General features: G+C 41.2%; 1 long non-coding RNA gene across 1 annotated transcript in view; it reads right to left on the bottom strand.

Annotated features, from left to right (window-relative positions):
• Positions 1–24571, bottom strand: part of LOC117875344 — a 33412-nt gene that overhangs the window by 4936 nt on the left and 3905 nt on the right. Inside the window, exon 2 of the long non-coding RNA XR_004645253.1 lies at positions 3136–3285. This is a non-coding gene — a long non-coding RNA (uncharacterized LOC117875344). The remainder of the gene's footprint in view (positions 1–3135; positions 3286–24571) is intronic.

Raw genomic sequence — 24571 nt, 5'->3', positions numbered from 1 at the left:
CACAAGTACTCCTGTTCTTCTTTTTGCAGATTCTATAGTGATGGAAGGACCATATAATAACCTGGACAAATACATATTAAAATAGCTATGATATGGTGTGGTACGGTATGGGAGGACCTAAATATACCTGTAACATTGACATAAATGACTAAAATCTAACCTTAAAAAGAGAAACTAAATTAAGTTTTAATTATATTGATGGCTACATGGTGTCATGCAAAACAATAATGAGGTAGTAATTGAAGGGCAGATTCAGACATTGGCATCAGGAGTTTGCTTCAGATTTACATTGGTATGACTGAGATTAGCATCTGGTTTTTACTTTAAAATTGGGAACTTTTTGATAGGCAAGTACTGAAAATTTGGAAGCCAACAGCCCTGTCAGTATTTGCATCTAGATTGTTTTGTCTTGATCTGGGCTACTTAAATTTTAGGTGAGATTTTGTAGCTTTACAAATGTTTAGACAATGGAACAAGCTGCAGAGGGAGAGACTGGAATTTCCATCAGTGGAGTCATTTAATGCTAGATGAGAAACACAAATCTATCAGCTGGGTCAGGAATAATCAAACTAGTCATACCACGATGCAGGGGAAAAGCTAGATGAATCACTAGGACCCTTCCAACTCAAATGAATCTATGATCTTTTTCTGAGTGTTATTAGATGCTGGTGTATATGAGATGGTTCTGGGCATGTCTTCATTAAAAACTTAATTCAGGTTATCAACACTCAACTTACTCCTCCCGAGTTGGCCTAGCTCAAGTGAGAGCAGCCACACTGCAGGATCAGAGGTAATCTCCTGATTCAATGGGAATGGGGATGGGGGCTAGGGAGATGATAGGGGGGCCAGAGAGAGCTCAGGCCTGTGAAAGAGGGAACTCTGCTTTGCATGAGCTGGGGGAGCTGCTCCTGCCTCTCCTTGAGCTCCTTCTCCACTGCCAATGGATGTGGTGGTATCCCTGACCCCCAACCCGGTGCCTACCTCGGGGTCTCATCCTGGCAAGTCACCTCAGTCCCAGCACGATGATGCCAGCAGTGACGATGGTGGGATCTGGGCCAGCCCGGGATGGGCAAGTCACTCCTTGCAATATCAACAATGGGTGCCAAACTTGAGTGGTACTGCAACCTGGTGCATGGGGTTGCAATGCCACTCACTCAAATTTGCCGTGGCTTTCCCTCCACCACAGTGGCCAGGCCAAATCTGAGTGAGGGGCATTGTGATCCCTGTGCCAGATGCAGTGCAACTCCAGGTTGATCTGAGTTGGCTTGATATCTGCGGATGCAGTTGCACCCATGGACCCCAGCTAAGGCTGCCCCTGGCATACTGTGAAATAATACTTAAGCTGCTGTGTCCACATGGTGCTGTACTTATTTGTGTGTGGCACAAAGACTTCTGGGGATGTCTGGACTTCCCATTGTTCTTCAGGTGCAGTAAGCTAGGCCACTATATTAATTCTTTCCCAGTGAATTGTGGGAGAAACTTGTTTGTCCTTCCTGGGCTCATGGCGAGGAATCAAGGGATTCTAGCCTTCTTCCACACTACCAGGTGATGAGTTTTTCATGCAAGTTTAAGTCTATGCCCCTTCTCGGGCCAGCCAACTCAAGTAAAACCATCACCACACTGGAATTAAGGGGTTTTGTGTGTGGATGGGACTCAAGGCAAGGGCAAGACTCAAGTTAGAACTTGAGTTAACTTGAAAATGAAGACAAGCCCTCTGAATGAGAGTGGAAGAGATTCTGAGAGGGGATGGATGTATTGGGCACCAGGGGGAAAATCCTGGCCCCATTGAAGTCAATATCAAAACACCCATTTACTCCACTGGGATCAGGATTTCACCCCAAAACACCTTTATTAAAGATCTGACAATGCATTCTTCCATATGCAGAATATGAATGGAAATAAACTGAAATAAAAATAGCAAGTGAGGGGAAGAGTGGAGTGAATCCCGTAGTAGTACTTGTAAGTGATTTTATTTCAGACCCTTTATACTCTGAAAGAAGAGAGAATTTTGAGTGAGTGGTAAAGTTTGTGCAATATAAACCTAAGAATGCATACAATATAGTTTAACATTCCTTAATGTGCCCTCAAAGCATTTACAAGTGATCACTTTTCTCTCTATCAATGATTTTAATAAGATGCCCCTAAATTTGTTGTCCAATGAATTTATAGTTTTAATTTTGTGTTTACATTTTCCCCAGGTCTGTTAACTGTGGGCTCAATCCCACATTTCATACACAGGCAGAAATCTGCTGAAGTCTGCGGAAGTTTAAGATAAGCAATGAATGCTGGGCCAGGCCTTAATTGTAACATTTTGTACTGTCTTTTCACTTAAATTTGTTTTTAATTTCAAGGCAAATAATAATAATAGTATCCCAGTTTCTAGAAATGTTCTGAGACAAAAATATGCTTTTCTGAAAAGCAATGATTAACCTACATCCTCCTCAGTTGAAGAGCCAACACAATCCTTTTGTTTTGCAATATAACTAGCATGTCCAAAACCAAAAAAAACCAAAGCAAACAAAAAAGAACAACCAACAGCCCTCAAGTCGGAGTAAGGCTTGTGCAAAACTACAATTGAGCCCTGCAGAAGTACCATGTCCTGATTTTGATCGTATGTAAATATGGAATAACTTCACTGAAGTAAATGGAGTTCACTGGTGTCAAACTGGTGTGGGATGAAAATCAGGCCCTATATTTTTGCATAGAAGTATATAAAGTTTGTACCATCTGCTTTTAATTAATTAAATATTTTAATAGAATATTTGAATAACTCCATTTTAGTCCATCTAATATGTAATAACATTCTATGAAATCCAGCATGAATTATTTATCCAATTTCAGTGTTACTCAATTTAAATAATATATTAGGCAAAACTGTAAAGCATTACTGACTTTTCTTACATGGACTAGATGACCTCCTGAGGTCTCTTCCAACCCTAATATTCTATGATATATAGCTTAAAAGCTATGATTTTTTCATATAAATAATGATACAGGCTTATTGATTATGCTGTCTGCTTTTATCAGTCACTAAACAAAAACTGACTTATTGAGTTCACATTAAAGCTTGACACCTAAACCCCACTCCCAACTCAGAATTTCATGCTTTCACATGTGAAATTGCATATGAATTACCTTGGCATCTGTCTTTGGCACTGTGTCCCATTATGTAGAATTCAGGCTTAGGGAGACTCATTTGATAAGGTGGCAGCAGAAGCAGTGTAGTGAGTATTGATCATACTCCAGCAACTTCCCTTCTTGTCTCATGATCTTCCCTGCGTGGGCCTACATACAGAGCATTAATCAATACTCTATACAGCATGGCTGAAGAGCACCCCCTTGTTTCTCTGGCCTGAGCAATCATAGGAATCTTGACCAAGAGGCAGGAAATGCAGAGGAGAACAGGCTCTCACAATAATGATGAGTGTACATACACTGGAGTAGGAAGGAGGCAAGTGGTGGAAATAGGGACGGAAGTAGAGAAAGACAAGATCTATGAAACAGGTTGAAGTTGTGCATGGTAGAATTTAAAAATAAGGAGAATCATTCTGCATCGGATGTTCAAGTATATGGGAGCCAATGGAGCTGTCTGATAATGGGGAGTGAGGTGGTCACACTACTTTATACAGAAGAAAAGAGATACTAAAATAGATCAAAAGTCTGGAATGTTTGGTTATGATGATGATCCGATGATTTTAAGGCTTTGCAGCTTAGAGAAAAGGATATGGGGACTCTTAATGCAGTATACATAGTAAGTAATAAAGATAACACATCTAGTTCCTTCCATCAATAAATCTCAATTTACTTCACAGTCTTTAAAATGTTTATCCTCACAACTCCCATGAGGTAGAGAAATGCTACTATCCCCAATTTACAAAGGGAGAACTGAGACATTAAGTGACTTGCCCATAGTCACACAGGAAGTATGTGGCAGAACAGGGATTGAATTTGAGTCTCCTAAGTCATAGGCCACTGCCCTAATCACTGGACCAAAATGATGAGCCTTGGACAAGAAACTCTGAACTAATCAAAAATTGGATATATCCCTGCCTATTACAAAAACAAAGATTTAATTTAATTTGAGATCTGCTACTTATTCTGTTCATAGTGTTGTAGAAAGAGGCTAGGAATTGTTCAGCTACTGCCTAGAAACAAATACTGGACCAGTAGCTTTGTAATTACAAACCATCCACTTGGGAGACCACTGACTTTCCTTCCTCATCTCCTTCCCACTTTCCCCCGTCATTGCATCTTGTGTGAAATCTAGGGCCCAATCACACGAACACTTACCCATTTGCTTAAGTTTAAGCATGTGCATAAGTGTTTGCAGGAGTGAGACCTTTGGCTTTGATTCAGGAAAAGCTCTTAAGCATGTATTTAAGTGTCATTGACTTCAGTGGGAGATAAGTGTATGCTTAAAATTAAGCATGTGCTTAAATGCAATTACTGAATGTGGGCGCTTTCTATAATCAGGGACTCAGATTGCCCAGAAAAGTTTAAAGAGGCCAGTCGTATGTGCTGGATAGTGCCCCAGCACAGTTTTGGGTAAAACAATAAATAATACGCAATAGCTAGTACTTGGAACAGGAAGAGAGTGGACAAAAATTTAGGGCCGTTGTCCTAGTTTTATGAACAAAACACCAAGGAGTGTATTATATTAAACTTCACATTCTATTTCTTATCTCCTAAACTTCCATGTTATCAGGTTAGATGCACAATCTTTATTAGACTGTAATACTACATGGTGCATGCAGCACGTGCACTGTGTGTGAGACTCTACCGGAAATTCCAGTTTGTACTGTATTATACACATAGGGCCTAAGGGAGGCACAACTGGGCCCTGAATTTTTTGACAAATGGAATATAATGCCGTAAAGGAAAAAATAGTATTTTATATATTCATAGTCATAAATATCCATATTTTATGGCACATGCACAAAGGTACAGAGTTGAGTCAACATTAATGCATTGCCTGAATTATGTGTGCTTGATTTCTCAGATCATTTTAGGTTTGTGTGTGACAGTTTGTTATACCAGTACTTTTGGCACCAGTGCAGGAGCGTTGTGCAGGGTCGTAGAGTTAGACAATGGCCCATGTGCAACACAGAAAAATGTGATCTTACAGGACCTGAAGAGAAGAAGCAGACTTCTGAAACAAAAGCCAAAGAGATCTGGGAATGCTGTGCTAACTCTGAATTTAATAATACTCAGTATACTGACTTTGCTGTCTCCTTGTCAAAAGCAACATTTCCTGAGTCTTCTTTAAAATTTTATTTACAATATTGCACTGTTCACTCTTCTTCATGGTATCTCCAAATGGATCAAAAAGAGAGAGTTGATGTCTGCTGGCCAGGGGAACAAATGAAGTCAAAGAATCACTGATTTACATATCATCATTACCCATCAGTAGAGCTTGCTATGGCTTAGAATTCTGTAGGGAAAGATAGGAATTTAACCACGCTCCTAAACTGTGCTGAGCTGATCATATAGAACCCTGAATACCAATATTGAACATTAGCTTTATACCTACCACTAACAACAAATCATATTGTTTCCATGCTTCTTATACCTGGAAACCCAGGGGTTTTAGATGTTTAATGCTGCAGCTATTCAGATTTAGAGAAATAAATAATTAATGATGAGAGCAGAAAATATTCAGTGTAGAAACACTGACCAAACTAATGTTTAACTAAAATAAATTTGCCCTGGGTTTCCTTGGCAGAATTTCCAGGACACTGAAATGCACACAGAAGTCTACCCAGCATTCTGTGCTTAAGTTGCTATCAAACATTGCCTGCAAATTATTGAAAAATAGCTGTAGTATCTTTTTTGTTTTGTTTTCAAACAGAATGTGTTTGTGAATCATAGAAACATAGGACTGGAAGGAACCTTGGGAGATCTTCTAGTCCAGTCCCCTTCACTCAAGGCAGGACTCAGGGCAGGAATAAATATTATCTAGAGTAGACCATCCCTGACAGGTTTTTGTTTAACCTGCTCTGAAAAGACTCCAATGATGGAGATTCCACAACCTCCCTAGGCAATTTATTCCAGTGCTTAACTACCCTGTCAGTTAGGAAGTTTTTCCTAAAGTCCAACCTAAACCACCCTTTCTGCAATTTCAGCCCATAGCTTCTTGTCTATCCTCAGAGGATAACAAGAACAATTTTTCTCCTTCATCCTCATAACAACCTTTTATGTACATGAAAATTATTATCATGTCCCCCTCCCCGCTCCCCTCCTTGTCTTCTCTTCTCCAGAATAAACAAACCCAATTTTTTCAATCTTCCCTCACAGGTCATGCTTTCTAGACCTTTAATCATTTGTGTTGCTCTTCCCTGGGCTTTTTCCAATTTGTCCACATCTTTCCTGAAATGTGGCACCCAGAACTGGACACAATACTGCAGTTGAGGCCTATTCAGCGCGGACTAGAGCGGAAGAATTACTTCTTGTGTCTTGCTTACAACATGCCTACTAATACATACCAGAATGATGGTCTTTTTTTTTTTTTTTGCAACAGTGTTTTAGCTTGTGACCCACTATGACCCCCAGATCCCTATCCACAGTATTCCTTCCTAGGCAGTCATTTCCCATTTTGTATGTCTGCAACTGATTATTCCTTCCTAAATGGAGTATTTTGCATTTGTCCTTATTGAATTTCATCCTATTTGCTTCAGACCATTTCTCCAGTTTGTCCAGATTATTATGAGTTTTAATCCTATCCTCCAAAGCACTTGCAACCCCTCCCAGCTCAGTATTGTCCGCAAATTTTGTAAGTATACTCTCTATCCCATTATGTAAATAACTGATGAAGATATTGAACAGAACTGGACCCTGAACTGATCCCTGTCGGACCCCACTTGTTATATCCTTCCAGCTTGACTGTGAACCACTGATACTTTACTGTCTGGGAACGGTTTTCCAACCAGTTATGCACCCACCTTATAGTAGCTCCATCTAGGTTGTATTTCCCTATTTTGTTTATGAGAAGATCACGCAAGACAATATCAAAAGACTTATTAAAGTCAAGATATACCACATATACGTGTTACCCTGTCAAAGAAAGCTATTAGGTTGGTTTGACATGATTTTTTTCTTGACATATCCATGTTAACTGTTAATCACCTTATTTTCTTCTTACTTACTATTTATAACTTACTACTTATTACTTACTATTTGTTATTTTACACTATTTATTAATGTATCCATTTCACAAAGGTTGATGCATCTTGCTTTCTCTTCAGTCATCTACTAAATCCTCGCATGATGAATCAGAATTCCAAACAATCTTCTCTTTTTAATAATGCCTCTTTCATTGTAAATATTCAGCTTCCACATCAGAGGGATCAGAAGTACAAACCTTACGCTAGGGGTTCCTATGGCAGCATGGCATATGTGACTGTGTTTTCAGTGAGAAGGATGAGGTGTGGTTGGGAACCAAATGGAGACAGATGAATTACAACCAGGGGAGTGCACGGGGTGGGGGGAACAAGCAGGGGCATGCCCCCCCAATAAACTTAAGGGGCACAGAACTTGTCTGGCCCTGGGGTAACGGTGGCGGGGGGCAAGTGGGGGAAGCGAGCACCTGCTGGGTAAGATCAGGAGGAAGGAAGAGAGTGAGCTCCTGCCTGAGCCGGGGTGGGACAGGAGGAGGGAAGGAAGAGCAAGTTCATGCTGGGGGCCGGGAGGGGAGGGCAGAGCTAGCTCTTCCTGAGGCTGGGGTCAAAGTTTTTACCTGCAGTCTCCCAGTCGATGTGCAGTTTGATGGCCACATGCCATGCATGTGCTGGTACCAGTCCCACTGCAATATGGGAAAATGCAGAAAAGATAAGGCCAAAACAACCACTGATTTTTTCTCATAATCTCTCCCCTTTAGCTTGTTTTTCTGGAGGAGGCACAAAGGCACCTAGAGTTCAAGGCTTTCCAGAGAGCTTGCCTAGGATCCTGTTATAATTTTCTACCTGTGAACAAAGCCTGTCTACCCTGTAACTAGAGGTTCAATTACAGCTCGGGGAGGCGTAGTTGTGCTAGCTTTAATCTAACAAACAACGGCATTGAAAATCTGACAGCAGAGCCTTCAGCAAAGTCTAGTAAGGCCGTTATGTACCTAGGTTCCCCAGGTGGGCCTGTACAGCCTGTGCAGCAAATCCCATCTTTGATTGCAATGTAGGGCATAGCCACAAGCACAAAGGATGAAATCCTCGCTCTCCTGAAGTCAGTGGCAAAAGTCCCATTGACTTCAGTAGGGATAAGATTTCATCCAAAGTGCATAGAGTATTCCTAATTCAAAATGTAAGCAAACAGGCTTCTCATTAAAGAAGTCCCAGTAACATACCAAGCCAAAAGCAGTATTAGTTCTTTGAAAGAGAGTGATGCAGTTTAGATGCCAATAGCAGACTTGCTTTTGGAGTCTACGAAGGATCCAAGATGCCACAGCTAAAATTTCTCACATTCAGACATCTGGGTTCACTGATCACAGTTCAAAGGGAAATAATTAATAAAGAAGTGGTAAAATGATGTTATTTATGTAATGGCACTATAGCCATTAAAAGCAATAGTTGTTTTTTTTAATCACGGAAAGCTGGTTCCAGTTTGTACAGTGCTGATTCCATTATTCTCCCTGGAGAAAGTGGAAAAGAAAAAATGGAACTAATTGTTTGAAGATTAGTGGAGTCAGAGTTTCAAAATTATGACAAAAAGTGAAAAAAGGTGACAATTTTAATGGCTGGAAAATGAGAAGTCAGATATACAAAATAGTTAATATTTCCTTATAGAACTCTGTTAGTCATGTGAATATATTCAAACCCCCAAAGATTCCATGATTTACTATTGCGACGTCACTTCAGTGTGTACTGCAACCTGTATCTGAGTGCAGTGCTCTTGACTTTCTCTCTCCAGTTCAGGAGAAACCTTGAACTCTTCAGTTGAACCCAGTTGAAAAGACTACCTCTATGGTTATCTACTTGTTAATGACCCTTGCTACGGGAAGTCCAGGAGCTGTTCTTCTTTTCTACGCAGGAAGGGTTCCCTGAAAAACTGTTCTATGCACTATAAGCAAAGGGTTTGGTGGGGAGGGTTATTTGTTATGCTTTTGTATTTTTTCTATCTGCACGCGTGTGGGACTCACCCCTGCAGTGCCTCCTGCTGGTCATCTCAGGAATTAGCTCTTCCAGCCTCTGGAGCACCCTCTGCAGCCCGGTGTCCCGCTGCCACTGGCCCCAGTGACCCTTTACCTTGGGGCTGCCCCCTGGCAATACCCCCACGCTCTGTCTCTGGGTTTCCCCTCTCTGGGGAACCCCCAACCCTCTAATCCCCACCTTGCCTCAGTCTGGGCTGCCAGTCATCACCAAGCCCCCACTCACTGGGGCAGACTGCAGTGTAAAAGCCACTCATCATAGGCAAGGGGGGTTCAGACCTGCTGCCTTCCTGTGCCTCCCCGTACCTCTATGGGCCTTGGACCAGGCCCTGCAGCCTGGGGAGTTGCCAGCCTGGAGCTCCACTGCTCCTCTGGCCTTTCCCCAGTCCTGCTTCACTCCAGTACCCTTTAGGACTCAGGCAGCTAGGTCCATCTCCCTCCTCAGCTAGAGGGAGACTCTTGCTCCTGGCCCACTGCCCTCTTATAAGGGCCCACCCTTATTAAGCCAGCCACAGCTGTGGCTGCTTTCCAATCAGCCCAGCCTTTCCACTGCCACAGCCCTCTCCCAGGGCTGTTTTAAGCCCTTCAGGGCAGAAGCGGGATAATCACCCCACTACACTATCCTATTTTCAGTGGAATGATGACCCTGCCCAGGGGTTGTGACGGCAACCTTATTACCGGGACTGATAAGCCTGGGAAGTCATCCTCTTTGTCTAATAGTTTCCAATGCCATTTCTCATAATGAAAGAGTTGGCAGGTCTGGAGCAAGTACTCAGCATTGTAGGGTGAGGGTACAGGGAACCGCGGAGGTCAGCAAAATCATTTTTCTTGCAGTTATTAGCAGTGATGGTATTTGCTCATGATTCTAGTTTTGTTTTAAATTCTAGGAGATGGTATTCTAGGAGATTGTAATGTGCACAGCTGCACATTACTGAAGAGACATGCATTACCTGTGAGAGACATTTCTCTAGTTCATAAATGACTGACTTCCAACACTTTTAGATCTGGTAGCATCACTTTTCATGAATCAGTGCTGGTTTCTGGTCTGCATGCTTCAAATGTGACCAAGGGTTAATGGCCTTACATTTATAATTTACGTAAGCAGATAACCTTTACATATGAACATAGTACTTGTTTAAGGTGAACTGACAGCCCTGGACAGCAACAATTCAATCTCCTCCAAATGCAAGTGTACTACAGGCCTGGGCTAGAAGGACCACATTTAAGATGATAAAGCTGGTTTGATTTCTATGGCCCATTCAGTATTTGGGCACGGCCTACCTCTCAACGATGAGTAAAGTGCCCAGTAATGGTGGTAGTTTTTGTGGGAAGTTAATTATGTGTTTAAAAATATGAGGGTTGTGACATAAACATACAAAAGTCTGAAATAAAACCAAATTATTTTCCTATGAAACATTAACTTGACCTCCCACCCTCTAACTTCTCCTAAGAGGAAGAGGGGTAACATTTTCAAAAACTCTTGAATGATCAAGGAGCCTACGTCCCATTGACTTTCAATGAAGCTTAGCCATCTAAGGGCCAGGTTTTCAAAGGTATTTAGGCATCTAAAGACACAGATAGTCACCTAGTAGGCTTTTCAAAAATGTCTAGGCCCATGGGGAGTTAGGACCCTAACAATGTTCATTGGGGGTTAGGATCCTAAAATACTTTTGAGAACCTGAGCCTGTAACTATGCTGCTATTGAAAAATGGTGATTAGGCTCCTAAGTCACTTGACACTTTTGAAGATTTCTCCTGAAGTGTCTTCAATGACTGTTCCTAGGACAACAGGGTGTATCACATGATTTAGCAGTGAATAGTTATACACAGTAGTTATGTGTGGGGCTTGTTAGGGGGTGAATGGAAATTGCTCTAATTTTATCTAGCCCTGGAAGGCTTCCAAGATGCAAAGTATTGAGGAAAATGAGAAGATATACATTAAAGACTAAGAGATGGTAGACTGTTCTCTACAAAGGACAAAAGCAAGACAAAGGCCAAAAACAATGAAAATTATAAATTTTGCCTGATCCTTAGTGGAATGTAGTAAGGAATGACTATGTAAAGGTTACAGAAAGGGGGTGGGAGTCAGAACTGCTGGGCTCCAGTTCTGGCTGTACCACTTACTCACTGTGTCACCTTTGGGAAGACACTTAGGTCAAAATTTTCAAAATTGGCCTCTGATTTTGGATGCATTAATTTTTAGATGCCCATCTTGAGACACTGTGGCCCTGATTTTCAGAGGTGCTGAACATCAGTACCTTCCATTGTATGTAAATCACATTTTGATTGTTCCACAGTTCCGAATATCAGGTCCAGCATATCTCAGGTTAGGCTCCCAAATCCTGAAGCACCCAAAAAGAAGGTCACTTTTGTTGGCCTTAACTTGTCTGTGCACTCAATTATTCCTGTCAAATGGCAACATATTCTTTAAAGAGGTGTCATGAAGCTTAATTAATGTTTTTAAAGGATATTCAAAAGTTAAAATGATTATTGTAATAAACACAGTAACAATACATTTGGCTGAATTTTCTAGGTCATGAAACATTCTTGTGACTGTCCAGAAGTCTATGATATCATTTGCAGCTGTAGGTGGGACCTTGTTAGTAGTAATTGTGACAGGTTGGACCCCCCTTTGGAATGCCCCGGGATGTACTAGGGTTTCACTGAGCCCCTCCTGCTCCACCAGCCTGGATTTCCTCTCCCTGTTTTGCTGAATTAGGCTCGCCGGTCTCTTACAGCACATACACAGGCAGGGCCACACCCAGCTGCAGACACAGACTGAAGTCAGCTCTGTGCAAGAGGATTCACCCAGCACTCACGTAAACACCCCTCACGGAATAATACTGTCTTGCACCTTACAGAAAAATCTTCACAGCACAAGCTCATAAAAATCCTCCCTCTTCCTCAATGTGAAGAGAGATGTGCACAGCTTCTTGCCCTCCCCCCAGATGTGAATTGCACAAATTGGGTAATGTTATAAACAAAACAACTGTATTAACTATAAAAGGCAGATTTTAAGTGATTATAAGAGATAGCAAACAGAAAAAAACAGATTACTGAGCAAATAAAACACAACACACAAACTAAGCTTGATTCACTAAAGAAACAGATTACAAAATATAATCTCTCACCCTGATTTATGGAGGATGCAGAGTTTCTGTAGCTCAGAGTTCCAGTTATTTCTTCTTAAAGACTGGACCCCTTTCTCAGTCTGGACTCTCCCCTGCCTTTCCCTTCAGGTTAGTTCCTTTGTCCCTTCAGGTTTTTTCAGCAGTCCTTCTTCTTGGGTAAGCAATGGAGGAGAGTCCAGATCAACCCCCACCCCAGCTCTTAAAAAGGATTTACCTAAGGCAGGAATCCTTTGTTTGATTCCCATCCCCCTCCAGAAGAAAAGTGCCAGCAGTGTCCAAGGTGGTATTTGTATCAGGTGACAGGACCACCTGACCTGGTAGTGTCAGAGCTATATTCCAGGAGCCTCTCAGGAAGGAGAGAGATTTGTATCTTCATAGTCTTATTGTTTCTTCTCAATGGCCCATCAAGGCTGTGATGGCTGGTTGTCTGGTGGGTGTCTCACAAATACACACACAGTTGTAATTGTTACATAGTCAATATTCCTAATTTTAGATACAGAAATGATACATACAAATTGGATAATCACATTCAGTAAATCATAACCTTTCCAATGATATCTTACATGAGACATCTTGCATAAAGTATATCTTAGTTATGCCATATGCATAGCATAACCATATTTCTATGAAGAATATGGGGTGTAACGTCACAGTAATGATGCCTGGCATGGCTTCCCTTCATCGTTCAGTCCAGAATCTTTTTTATCTACAGTTTTATCAATTGCAAAATGCTGGTAGATTTAAGTACATAATTTATCAAAATGTGGTTATTTGTTTTTATGCCTTCATTATCTAACACGATTATGGAAAATTTCTTTACTTTGATTTTACTTCTTTTTATCCCATGCCCTTTGCTCCCTGACCTCTTCCTGAGCTCTGCTGAGGTCAGCTCGGACAGAACTCAGAATTGGGATATTTGGCTTTACCTAAGAAAATATTCTTCATAATAATAATATAATATGACAACTGTAATTACTTGTATTCCACTCAAAAAAATATATCTGAATCCCATCTCTGAATGCATTAATCACTGAAAAAAAAACCTTAGAACTGAAACAAATAATTGAAGTCAGACATTGGCTTAAATGTCCATAGTTGCTGAGAACGCACTTTGTACTGATATCAGTATAAATTCAAGATAGGATATTAAAGATGGGCAAAGCCCATACTTACTGATACCACTCTATGCTATCTCCTGTGTGTAATACAAGAAAAAACTGTTAATTACTGTACTTCATTCCATGGCAGACTTTGATACTAACTAAGCATTAGACAAGATAGACAGTTGCAAGATAATGCACAGTAGACAGAACTAAACGGCTCAGTAGAAAGATCTAGGTATTATTTAGGACATCTCATTGTAGATGTTTGCCCAGTGTGTAGCAATGGTTTAAAACATGAGTTAAGATCTTAGCTTGCATTAAACAGAGTTTAAAGAATAATGTATAGAATGTATTACTGCCCCCTTGACTAAGCAACAGATGAAATGCAGGGCTTTACAGATCAGCTTTCCATTTGGAAAAGAAATTAGTGACACAGTCAGATATTTTCTTAGTGTAATTTGTTTATTTTCAAAATGTACCCCAGTCTTGTTTCCCTGGACAGCAGGCGGAACCAATTGCACATGGACTGTACCCTTTTTTTCAGGTAAGGAACCATAACTTTCTCCCACAAAGCAGCTATTCTGAGCCTCTGCCTCTCTCCAAGGGCTTGTACAGAATCTCAGCCAAACACCGACTGCTCCTTCTGAGGGACCATGCCAAACTTGGTGTGCTGACTGCATAACACAAAGTTTTGTTCCACCCCTCAGTCGCTGAGTTTGAAACCTAGGCACCCCTATCAGGGCCACATTCTCCCTTTGGAACATATGGTCTTGGTGTGCCAGCCTCCTCCTTTATATCCAGCTGTTCTACACTACCAAAGGGCCTGAGCTGCTCCTACCATTGGCCACAATGGGTGTGCTAAAGCCCCCTCCCTTCCCTTTAAAAACGTCTGTGATGACCTTTGCATCCAAGCTTCTTAATAGTGGACCATTAATACCTCCTTCATTCCACTATTACAATATCATTAAAAAGGGAACATATTCTAATGTCACACCAGTCAATGCTACCTTCCACCTTGAATATTTTATTCACTTTGGAGCTCATTTCAGAGAAGACAGAGGGGAAGAGAAAATTCCAAAAAGCAAAAACAAAACTGAGCGGAGACATGGGAAGGTAGATCCTCCATATGGGGAGATTTTAAAAGATTAGGACTATTTTATTTACAGAGGAGATAATGGACGGTAAAGAGAGGGGAACAAGTAGTGAAGTTAAATAGTCAATAGGTATGTAATAATAAGAGTAGCTTCTTTAGCTCAAGTGGTTGAGGCTTGTGCTTTGGCACCAAAAGTACTGGGCTCAATCCAGCAGCTGAGGTTACTTCAAGGTGGTGGCCTGCTGGTGTTGAATTCCTGTTGACCTCAGACACTGGGGATAAACTTTCGCTAATGAGGAGTGTATCAAAGATTCTCCAACATGAAAAAAATGCAACAGACTGTAGAATAGTTTTCAGCTCCTATGGTGAGTGCAAAACCCAATTGCCTGTGTCCATAAAACTAGACAAAGGCCTGAAAAATACAAATAAGGAGACAATCCTTAGTTATAGGGGATGAATCAGTGGTTGTGTAACAGGGCCAAGAGTTTTTAAAAATAGGTGCCTAAAGTTAGGCTCCCAAGTTTATATTTAGAGATCAAAATAAGTTACCTGATTTTCTAAAGTGCTGACGGAACTTGTTGACTTTTGCTGTCGCTTGCTGGTACAGATTATTGAGGAAATGCCGGGTAATGTGTCAGTAAGTTTGTAGCCGGGGCAGGAATGTGAGAGAAAAGTCTGGCTACCTCAGTGATGGCCCCACTATTGAGAAATTGCTTGGCAGTCTGCATCGAAGAAAAGTCATAGAGGGGGTCCAATGGGTGTGGCTTTCATCCTACTTCTAGGGATCATTGGGTTGGGTGAGCCATATGTGGCATCATACAGTGGCTGAAATTCACCTCTGTGCAGGAACCATTCAGCCTTCACTTCAGATCATAATATAGGGCTTCCAGAAAAGGAGTCTGAATTCTAGGCCTTCTATACTGGGGTGAATAGGTTTACTCATCTTAAGTGATATAGCAGGCAAGCAGAATTGCCAGCAAGAGATCTCTATGGAGCATATACAGAGGCCAGCGACACATGCAGGGAGGCCTGATTGTGTCTGGTTGCAGCCATGCCACCAATTTGCAATCTTGAGCTCCAAGTGTCACACCAAATTAGGCTGCTCCTGAATCTCTTTGTCTAGTCCACTCCTCATGCTACAAATATCAGTTATAAATTGGCATTCCTTTGCATCATAAAGTGTATGTTTTCCTGTTTGTGGTGAGATGATGCCAATTTCCTCAAACATGCCAGAAGTAGGCGCTACAGATTTTAAAAGACAGGTTCTCAATTTATATCCAAAGAAGGAACACGCCCAGTTGTGCATCAGTTATTACAGCTGATTTCAATGTTTGTTAGTTGCGGTATCATAATTATCTTAATCATACAGTTGTTGCAGGACTCAAAGTACATTTATTTTTATATAATGGAAAACACCCTTGGATTAGTAACCCAAGTGAAAATAAAGTATGATGGTTACATTCTACAACAGTTGCTCAGGTAAAGCTTCCACTGAAGTCAGTGGGAGTTCTATTTGTGTAAGATCTTACACGCACTAGTAGCCTCATATATCAAATTAGATTTCTAGCAAAGACTATGGAGTAGATTTTCAAAGGTGCACTTAGGAACCTAACTCTTGTTTGTGTCTTCGAAAGCCTACTCCTATATCTTCTTGTGTGTTTGTCCATTGCCTGGCACAATGGTGCATCTACTGCTGATAAATGGGTGCAGGACTGATCTAAATATTTATGTATCTTATTAGTTGAACAATATGTTATTCTGCATTATTTAGCAGTCAGCCTTTGAAATTAGATATGATTCTAATTTGAGATACAGCATTCCTCAGATCATTTGGGGTAATATTATAGAAACGACCACAACTTTTCTAAGAAAAACTATCATATGATGTTGCAATAAGGGGTTTCACCTTTCAGGTTAATGTTTGACATTAGGTATAAATGTAAACTAGAAACTAGTCAAACAGAAAGATCTCTGTGTAAAGAATCCCTGGATCTATTGTACAGCTGAGAACAAAGGAATAATCACCCTATGTTTTCAGCAATCTCCTAATTAATTCACTGCATAGTAGTACCATTTTATCAAAAACTGCAACGCTAATATGAAGGAAACATTAAGCCTGTTTCTTACCCTATTCCAAAATAATTCCTTACCAAAGAATTTAGTCATCAGAAAAAGTCAACAGCTACTTTCACAACTTAAGTCTTAAATAATTAGAGTTCAATATTCATCTTAATACTAACCCCTGAAAAAAGCACATATCAAAATGAATAACTGAAATGTTAACTACTGAATCTGTAAACTGACCTCCCATTCCAAGATTAATTTTCTATCCCATTGGAAAAGTATCAAGTTCTCCTTCTATAACTATCAAACATTCCCTTCTCGCATGTCAAGGACCTGACTCTGTTCTCACCCTCAGGTAAATCATATGTAATTCCAATTATGTCACTAGAAAACAAGTATATGAGAAGTAGAGAAGTGCTGTTTTTTCCAATAGAAATAAACTCAAACTCTCTTAGAACCATGTCTTATGAATTCAGAGAAAAAAATTAGAATTACAGGAACATAAAAATTGCCATGCAGGAACAGAGTAGTGGTTCCTCTAACCCAGTATCCTGTCTCTAACAGTTAGCAATGCCAGCTGCTTCAGAGAAGGATGCAAGAAGCCCTTAAGAAGGCCATAATAGAAAAACCTTTCTCATCCCCATTTGTCTCTTGTTCATGAAAATGTATATTTTTTCCAAACATTGGATGTCTTCATTATCCCAGTAAACGTCCAGTCCCCTTTTTTTTCTAGTTCTGTCATTCTCTTGGCCTTAATAATATCTTGTGGCAACTAGTTCAAGAGGCCAATTGGGCATCATGTTTCATTTTTTCAGTTTCAAATTTACTGCCAACTTTCAGTTTCATTGAATGGCCCTTCATTTTCATAGTGTGAGAAAGGGTGAATAGAAGTGCCTGATGTTTTCTCTATATTAATTTTTGTGTGTGCCTTTATCCTGCCCCCTCCTCTTTGATTCCTTTCTAACACAAATAGTCCCAATCTTGTTCATCTCTCTTGACTGGATGTTTTTCCATGCCTCTGACCATTTTTATTGCTTGTCTCTCAATCCCCTTTATTTCTGCAATGTTTGTTTTGAGACAGGATAACAGGAATTGAACGTGATATCCCAGATGACGACATCCAAAGAAGATAGAACTAGGCTGTTCTAAGTGGTGGCAGATGACAGAACAAGGAGTAATGGTCTCAAGTTGCAGTGGGGGAGGTTTAGGCTGGATATTAGGAAAAACTTTTTCACTAGAAGGGTGGTGAAGCACTGGAATGGGTTACCTAGAGAGGAGGTGGAATCTCCATCCTTAGAGGTTTTTAAGGCCCGGCTTGACAAAGCCCTGGCTGGGATGATTTAGTTGGTGTTGGTCCTCTTTTGAGCAGGGGATTGGACTAATATTCTATGATTCTATATTGTTGGTTTTTATTAATATAATGCCATTATAGTATCATCTGTGCTATCTTCCATCACACTGCACACTAAACAGAGGTCTTCACTGAACTGTTCAGACACAGATATAAGCATGTATGTTTACTGAGTTTTTATAGTTAATTTAGAACCCAGTAAAATGTATGAGAAATTCAGATTATTCCTTCCTATTTGCATATCCTTGCATGTGTCACCAGTGAATTTCATTTGCCACTATGCTGTCCATACACTTTGCTGTATTAGGTCTCTCTGAAATTCCTCACAGCTTTGCCTAGAGAGATTCAGAGCAGGCGCTGGCAAAGGAGTGCTGTGCCAGCTCTATTCCTCCTAGCATCCCCCTACAAAGGGATGATCCTCCTGTGGCTAGTGTAAGTGGTTTTAAAGCAGCTCTGTGCTGGTGGAGCAGCACAAAGTTGCCCTAAAGCAGGGGAATACCAGGCCCTCAATATTTATTCTCTTTGATGCTCTACTTAATCTGAAATAAAGGAAGTGGCCCAGTGCAGGTTGGACCTAGGACTGAGGAAGTTCAAAGGTGGCTTAAAGTCACTTTTGCACTTTCCCCCTTAGTCCAGAGTCAGGAATGGGATTAGGAGATCAGGGAAGTTATGAGGGTGAGTGATGGAAAGTAAACAGTTAGACCCACATTAAAAACATAAAACACTAACAATTTTCTGTGTGTAAAACTTTAAGCACATAAAAGTTTTCCACGTGGATAAAAGCCTCCACTTCTACCTCCTCCATTTCCCTCCGACATCCATGATCCCCACAGCCCTCTCCAGCGTGAGTAGGGCATACTCACCTTCCCTGGGCTGTGTGCCATTCACCAACAGCAAGGATGGTCTTAGCCTAGGAGTCACTGCACTCAGTCTAAACCCCTGAAGGAGTTGCTGTGCTGGCGTTAGGCTCTCATCACATCAGAGCGCAGGAGTGGGGTCACAGTTGGGAGGAGAGCTCCATGGAGAGCAGAATTCTGAGGCACTCTGAAGGCAAGTACAATTATCTAGTACTTAATGCAGAATACGAAACCATTTACTGGAAGCAGGTGCTCTGGTGAGAGCAGCTGGAGTGGAAAACGCCCCTAGCAATGGAACTCTGGATAGGATGGAACTGGTGAAATACAAATGAACAGGAGGAGGAGACTACAGTACTGTGGAACCTATGCAGGATTTTGCAAGATCTTAGATATTGGATGAGAAGGTAAGGGAGGAGTCAAAAGTGACACCAAACTTGTAAGCCTCGGTGACAAGGAGGTCTGTAGCATTGTGCTGTAGCAGAGAAAGGCAGTAGGGAGAAGAGGAGAGGGCATGGGTTGAAAGATGAAAAGCTTTGATAAATGTACCAGCAAAACATCCAAGAGGAGATACTGGACAGGGGAAAATGAGACAAAGGGTGGGTGGCGAAAGTTCTAGTGTGAAGAGGTAAATTTGGGAGAGGTGATAGCTGAGCCCAATGAACTGAATGAGAACAGACAGTGAATCAGTTTAGAAAGTGAACAGGGGCTGGCGATGGAGGAAAAAACAGAATTTAGAAACACAATTATCTATTTGCCTATGCAAATATAGGATTTTGCAAGTGAAAAATGGATAACCTTGCAAATTTAATGGGCACAGTTAAAGAGCTAAGAAACTGGTTCCATAAATCTCAGACGTGCTGATGTTGTTATCAAGAAAAAAGTATCCGGCTAGATCCTCACAAGCATAGCCTCATCAGTTCACTCCAGCAGAGAATCTGTCAGGGTTCCTATTTCTCTAAAAATAACTCAATGTTTTTCAACAAGGCAAGATAAGTTTTATGTTACATGATAATCCATTTATTCCTCAAATTTGAAATGACTGGAGCAACATAATTCTGAAAGTTTTGGCTCTTTCCTACTTGACACGGTGTGGATTTATGTACTTCACTACTAAATAAATATGTAGGTGCTCTGTTTACCTTTAGTAAACCTTCTTTTCAAAGAACTGAAAAAGGATGAACTGATGGAAGGTTTGTTCCTGTTACTAAATAACATCTGAACAACAGAATGCTCTCTTTTCTTGTCTGACAGCCCTAGTTGTTATCAGAAGATAAACTCTAATTATGTCGTTTATGGCTTATCTTAATTTTAAAAGTTAGTTCAGTTGAAGAAAGACCATTGTAACGAATTGCTGTGCTGTAGACAGACTGACATATAAAAATCATCCACACTCCAGCATAACATGAACTAGAATGCTGCATCTGCAGCTCAAAAACAATGGTATCTACCTCTTGAGCTAACGGAGTTCTGGCTTTTCTGGCAATAAGATTAGGTTTCTGTGATCTTTGTAGGTCAGACACTAAGGATCAGATTTTCAAAAGACCTCAGAGTCTGATTTTCCAAGCACTCAGGATCCAAAATTCAAGCCAGATTTTCAAAATAGGTCAGCACCATTGTGAAAATCAGGCCATATATTTTGATGCCTAAACAGGAGCTGAGCTGTTTTGACCATCTAGCTCTACACGATATCATCATACACACATGCAAAGTGGGTAAACAACAGCATGTTTGTTTTCATCATCATTCTTTCTGATGATACAAAGGAGCGTGTCTTTGCAAGAATAGCATGGATTTTCCAACATCAGCTAAAACAAACTAATATCAGAGATGGGGCTGAACCTAACCCTCAAATTTGGAAACACCTGGGCTTGTGGGGAAGTGTGTATCCAGAAATGATCATGAGCACGTGCGGTGGACAAATAAAGACATTGCCATTCCAGATGCCATATGATTACAATACAACTCCAGATATAGTTTCCAAGTGAGATACCAATCTTATTTTTCTGAATAAAGGGGCCTCTCTCATATTGGGTGAGAGTCTGAAGGACAGTAGTCCACAAACCAATTGCATTATTGTTTCATCTATACAATTCTTGTAGCTAGCGGTGTTGATTTCAGAAGCTGCTTTTTTCCAAATGTATTCAAATTACATAGAGAGTTGGTTCATTCTAATTAGATGACTGCTGCTTCCAGGGGTGAAAGTAGGCCGGTAGGGGCTGGTATGGCGTACTAGTAAGAAGTGGCTGCCGGTACCAGCCCGTACGCAGCTGACATTAAAGCGTTGCCATGACAGCGCTTTTAACTTCACACCCCTTTTTGCCCCACCCCCATGCCAACCTCCCTCCCCCAAGCCAAATCCACCCTTACCCCCGTCGGCAGCCTTGCTGGTGTGTGTGTGTGTGTAAAAGGAGCAGCTATCCCAGAGACCAGCGATTTAAAAGGACCTGGAGCTCCCAGTAGCCACTGCTCCTACAGCGGCAGCAGCCAGAGCCCCGGGCCCTTTTAAATCGCCGCTGGAGCCCCAGTTGGCACAGCCCAGGCAGTGCGGATGGGCTGGCTGGGGTACGCTAACTCCAGGCTCGCCCCTTCCACCTGAGGCCCCGCCCCTTCCAGCTCGGCCCCCGTACCGGTAAGTCCTCTATGTTACTTTCACCCCTGGCTGCTTCTTTATCCAAATTAGTTTCAGTGGGCTAACTCAATTTGTCTAATGCCAGGGATCAAACTCATTTTGTGGAGAGGGACAAATCCAATTTTATTATAGTCCATGGCCTCAGATAAATTTAGAACTACAGATTTCCTTTGACCCACAGCAGATGGCAGGGAAGGGCAACTGTAAGGTAATAGAGGGCCACAACATCCATTAAAACCCTTTGGCAGGCCAGGGGCTGTGACATGCGGGAGGGAGGTCAAATCCTGACCATAGGTGGTATGATGTGGGGAGAGTCCTGCCCCTAGGAGGTGGGAGGCCCAAGGGTGGGGGAGCAGTTGGAGAAGGAACCTGCCTGCCCTCATTCTGTAGAGCTGGTTCCCATCCTCTGGCGCTGGGCGCAGATTCCTACTCTATCCTGCTGGCTCTTGCCACAGCATCACATGACACACATCCACACACAGGCAAGGCCCTCCCCCATCCCTTTCTAGGCCTTAGCACCACCAGGTTGCTTGCCCCATTTTGAGCTGTGATGGGTAATAAAATGATCTGAAAGGTCAGATGTGGCCCTCATGCTGCCCAGTTACTCATCCCTGTAGTATGGGATTTGGAAAGACTACTGAAGAGATTTTACTAATTAATCTGGAAAGTGACCAGAGCCAGGACATATGTTTTGCCCATTGAGACAGAAAAGAATGGTTGGATTTTCGAAATTTGATAAAGAACAACACAACAAGACTTGGTAATAGCCTAGATGAAGGAATCAAAGGAAGAAGAGGGAGGAATCAAAGATGAACCCCAAGTTTGTGAAGCTCAGGAACTATCCAGTATGAGCCATGATTTTGTAAGGGATTGCTCAATGCAACAAAAATAAATGTACTTATAGGATTTCGGGCTGGGAACTTGCCGTTTTGTTTAGCTGCACCACAATAGAGTGTGGGGTGAGGAATTACTACTAACTATGCAGCAGATAATGGATAGATAGGCATGGCGCCATCCCTAGCAAGGCCACTTTACTACACTTGATTTATAGAATTCACTAACAAAACACAAATAACTGGTAATCCACACAAACTGAAAAATGCCACTATGGGTTTTTCCTCTCTGAAGTCCAAAATGTGATTTTCAACCCTAAAAATATAATAACCAACAATGAACTTCAGAGTCTTTTGCACCTTGCTACTCGTGTAATCACATATTTTATTTCCAGGAGGCTGTGCATAATATATGCAACAACACTCTACCTTAGACTGATTATTATTCACTATTCATTATGTAGCCCAAAACAGCCTCTCATAAGACAGTATTGATAGTTGCATAGATGCATGATTTTTTTTATTCTTTCATAGCATGTAGTATCTTGTAAGGTCAAAAGCAGAATATGCAAATTATATCGGTGGCTCACAATATAAACATTGCATTTTTTTGGCAATTAATTACCAGAAAGTTATTTTAATGATGAAATACATTTCTATAATGAGATGCTGGGTGCAATTAAATTCTTCACTTTCTATAAAGTACCCTATAAAACTCTGATATAATTCAATTTTTACACATTTGGGTTTATGAATAATTCCCCCTCATCCTCAAGTACTTCGCTGCAGCTCCATGCCCTAATATCTCTTGGCTACCTTCAAATCCCTACAGCCCTAACTCCCATACTACTCCCTGGGAGTCCCTCTCACTGACTCAGCCCCTCTGGGCTATCTTTCCATCTTCTGTATTCTGGGATTGAGCCCTGACTCCCAGGCCACTTCCTTGAAGTACTTACAGACTCTGCTTCAGAGAACCATGAACCGCCCCCACTTAGCTTTCTATTAGTACTTCCCCCACACTGAGCTCTCTCAGCCCTTTTATAAGGCCCATTTGGCATCAGCTGACTCCCCACCCTACCCCTCAGGCTGGGAAGCAGCTAATTAATTATAGTGCAGCTGGGGTTGATGGAACAGGGCTGATTAGCTCCAGGCCTCCTAGCCCTTAAAGGGACTTCTGTTACAGTGTTACTTTGGCAGTCAAAAAAGGCCAGCCCCAACCCCCAGGAGGTTAGAGTCTAATTCAAAACAAGACACATCAAAAGTATTTAGCAAGCAATAGGCGCTTGATCTAACGCTCAGTGAAGCCAATTGGTAGAGTAGTAAATAATGTTAAGGATAGGTCAGTTATACAAAGCAATCTGAATTAAATGTTAATAATAATAAAATAAAATAAAATAATAATGATAATTAATCATAACAATTATTAACACTTTTCCTCAGTAGATCTCAAAGCACTTTACCAAGAAGGTCAGTACCAATAACTACATTTTACAGATGGGGAAACTGAGGCACAGAGTAGTTAAGTTACTTGCCCAAGGTCACCCAGCAGGCTAGTGACCGAGCCAGCAATAAGACCAGTTTCCTGAGTCCCGTGTCCTGTTCATTAGGCAGCACTGCCAGATAAGCTAGGTTCAGCTGAATAATATGTATTTTAGTACAGCCAAAAGCAAGGTCATACATCTAGGAGCAAAGAATGAAGACCATGCTTTCGGGATCGGAGACAGCATTCAGAAAAGCACTGACTCTGAAAAATGATTTAGGGGTCATGGTGGATAACCAACTGAACATGAGCTCCCATTGCGAGGTTGTGGCTAAGAGGGTTAATACTGCTTCTCAGATGTATAAGCAGCATTTACTGAATCGGAATAGAGAAGTGCTATTACCTCTCTATATAGTGTTAGTGAGCCTATTACAGGAATGTTGTGTCCACACTTCAGTCAGGAGGTTGAAAAATTAGAAATGGTTCAGAAAAGAGGTACAAGAAGTATTTGAGGTCTGGAAAACATGTCTTCTAGTGAGAGATTTCAGCAGCTCAATGTTTTTAGCTTATCAAAGATAAGGTTAAGAGATTATTTGTTTCTGGTCTATAAGCACATACATAGAACAAAGATTTCTGATAGCAGATGATTCCTTAGTAGAAAAAGACATAAGTAGATCCAGAGGTTGAAAAGTGAATCTAGACAAAGTCAGACTAAACATAGAATGTAAATTTTTGACTGTGAGAGCAGTAAGCCATTGGAACAAATTATCAAGGGATGTGATGGACTCTCCCTGAAATCTTTAAATCAAGCCAATGTCTTTCTAAAAGATGTTTTATAGCTAAACTACAAGAGGCGGGCTTGATGTGGGAATTACTGGGTGAGATTCTATGGCCTGCC

Source organism: Trachemys scripta, chromosome 3, assembly GCF_013100865.1.
Source record: "Trachemys scripta elegans isolate TJP31775 chromosome 3, CAS_Tse_1.0, whole genome shotgun sequence".
NCBI classification, from domain to species: Eukaryota; Metazoa; Chordata; order Testudines; family Emydidae; genus Trachemys; species Trachemys scripta.
Note: the sequence above shows the minus strand (reverse complement) of the source record. Positions and strands in the feature narration are given on the sequence as shown.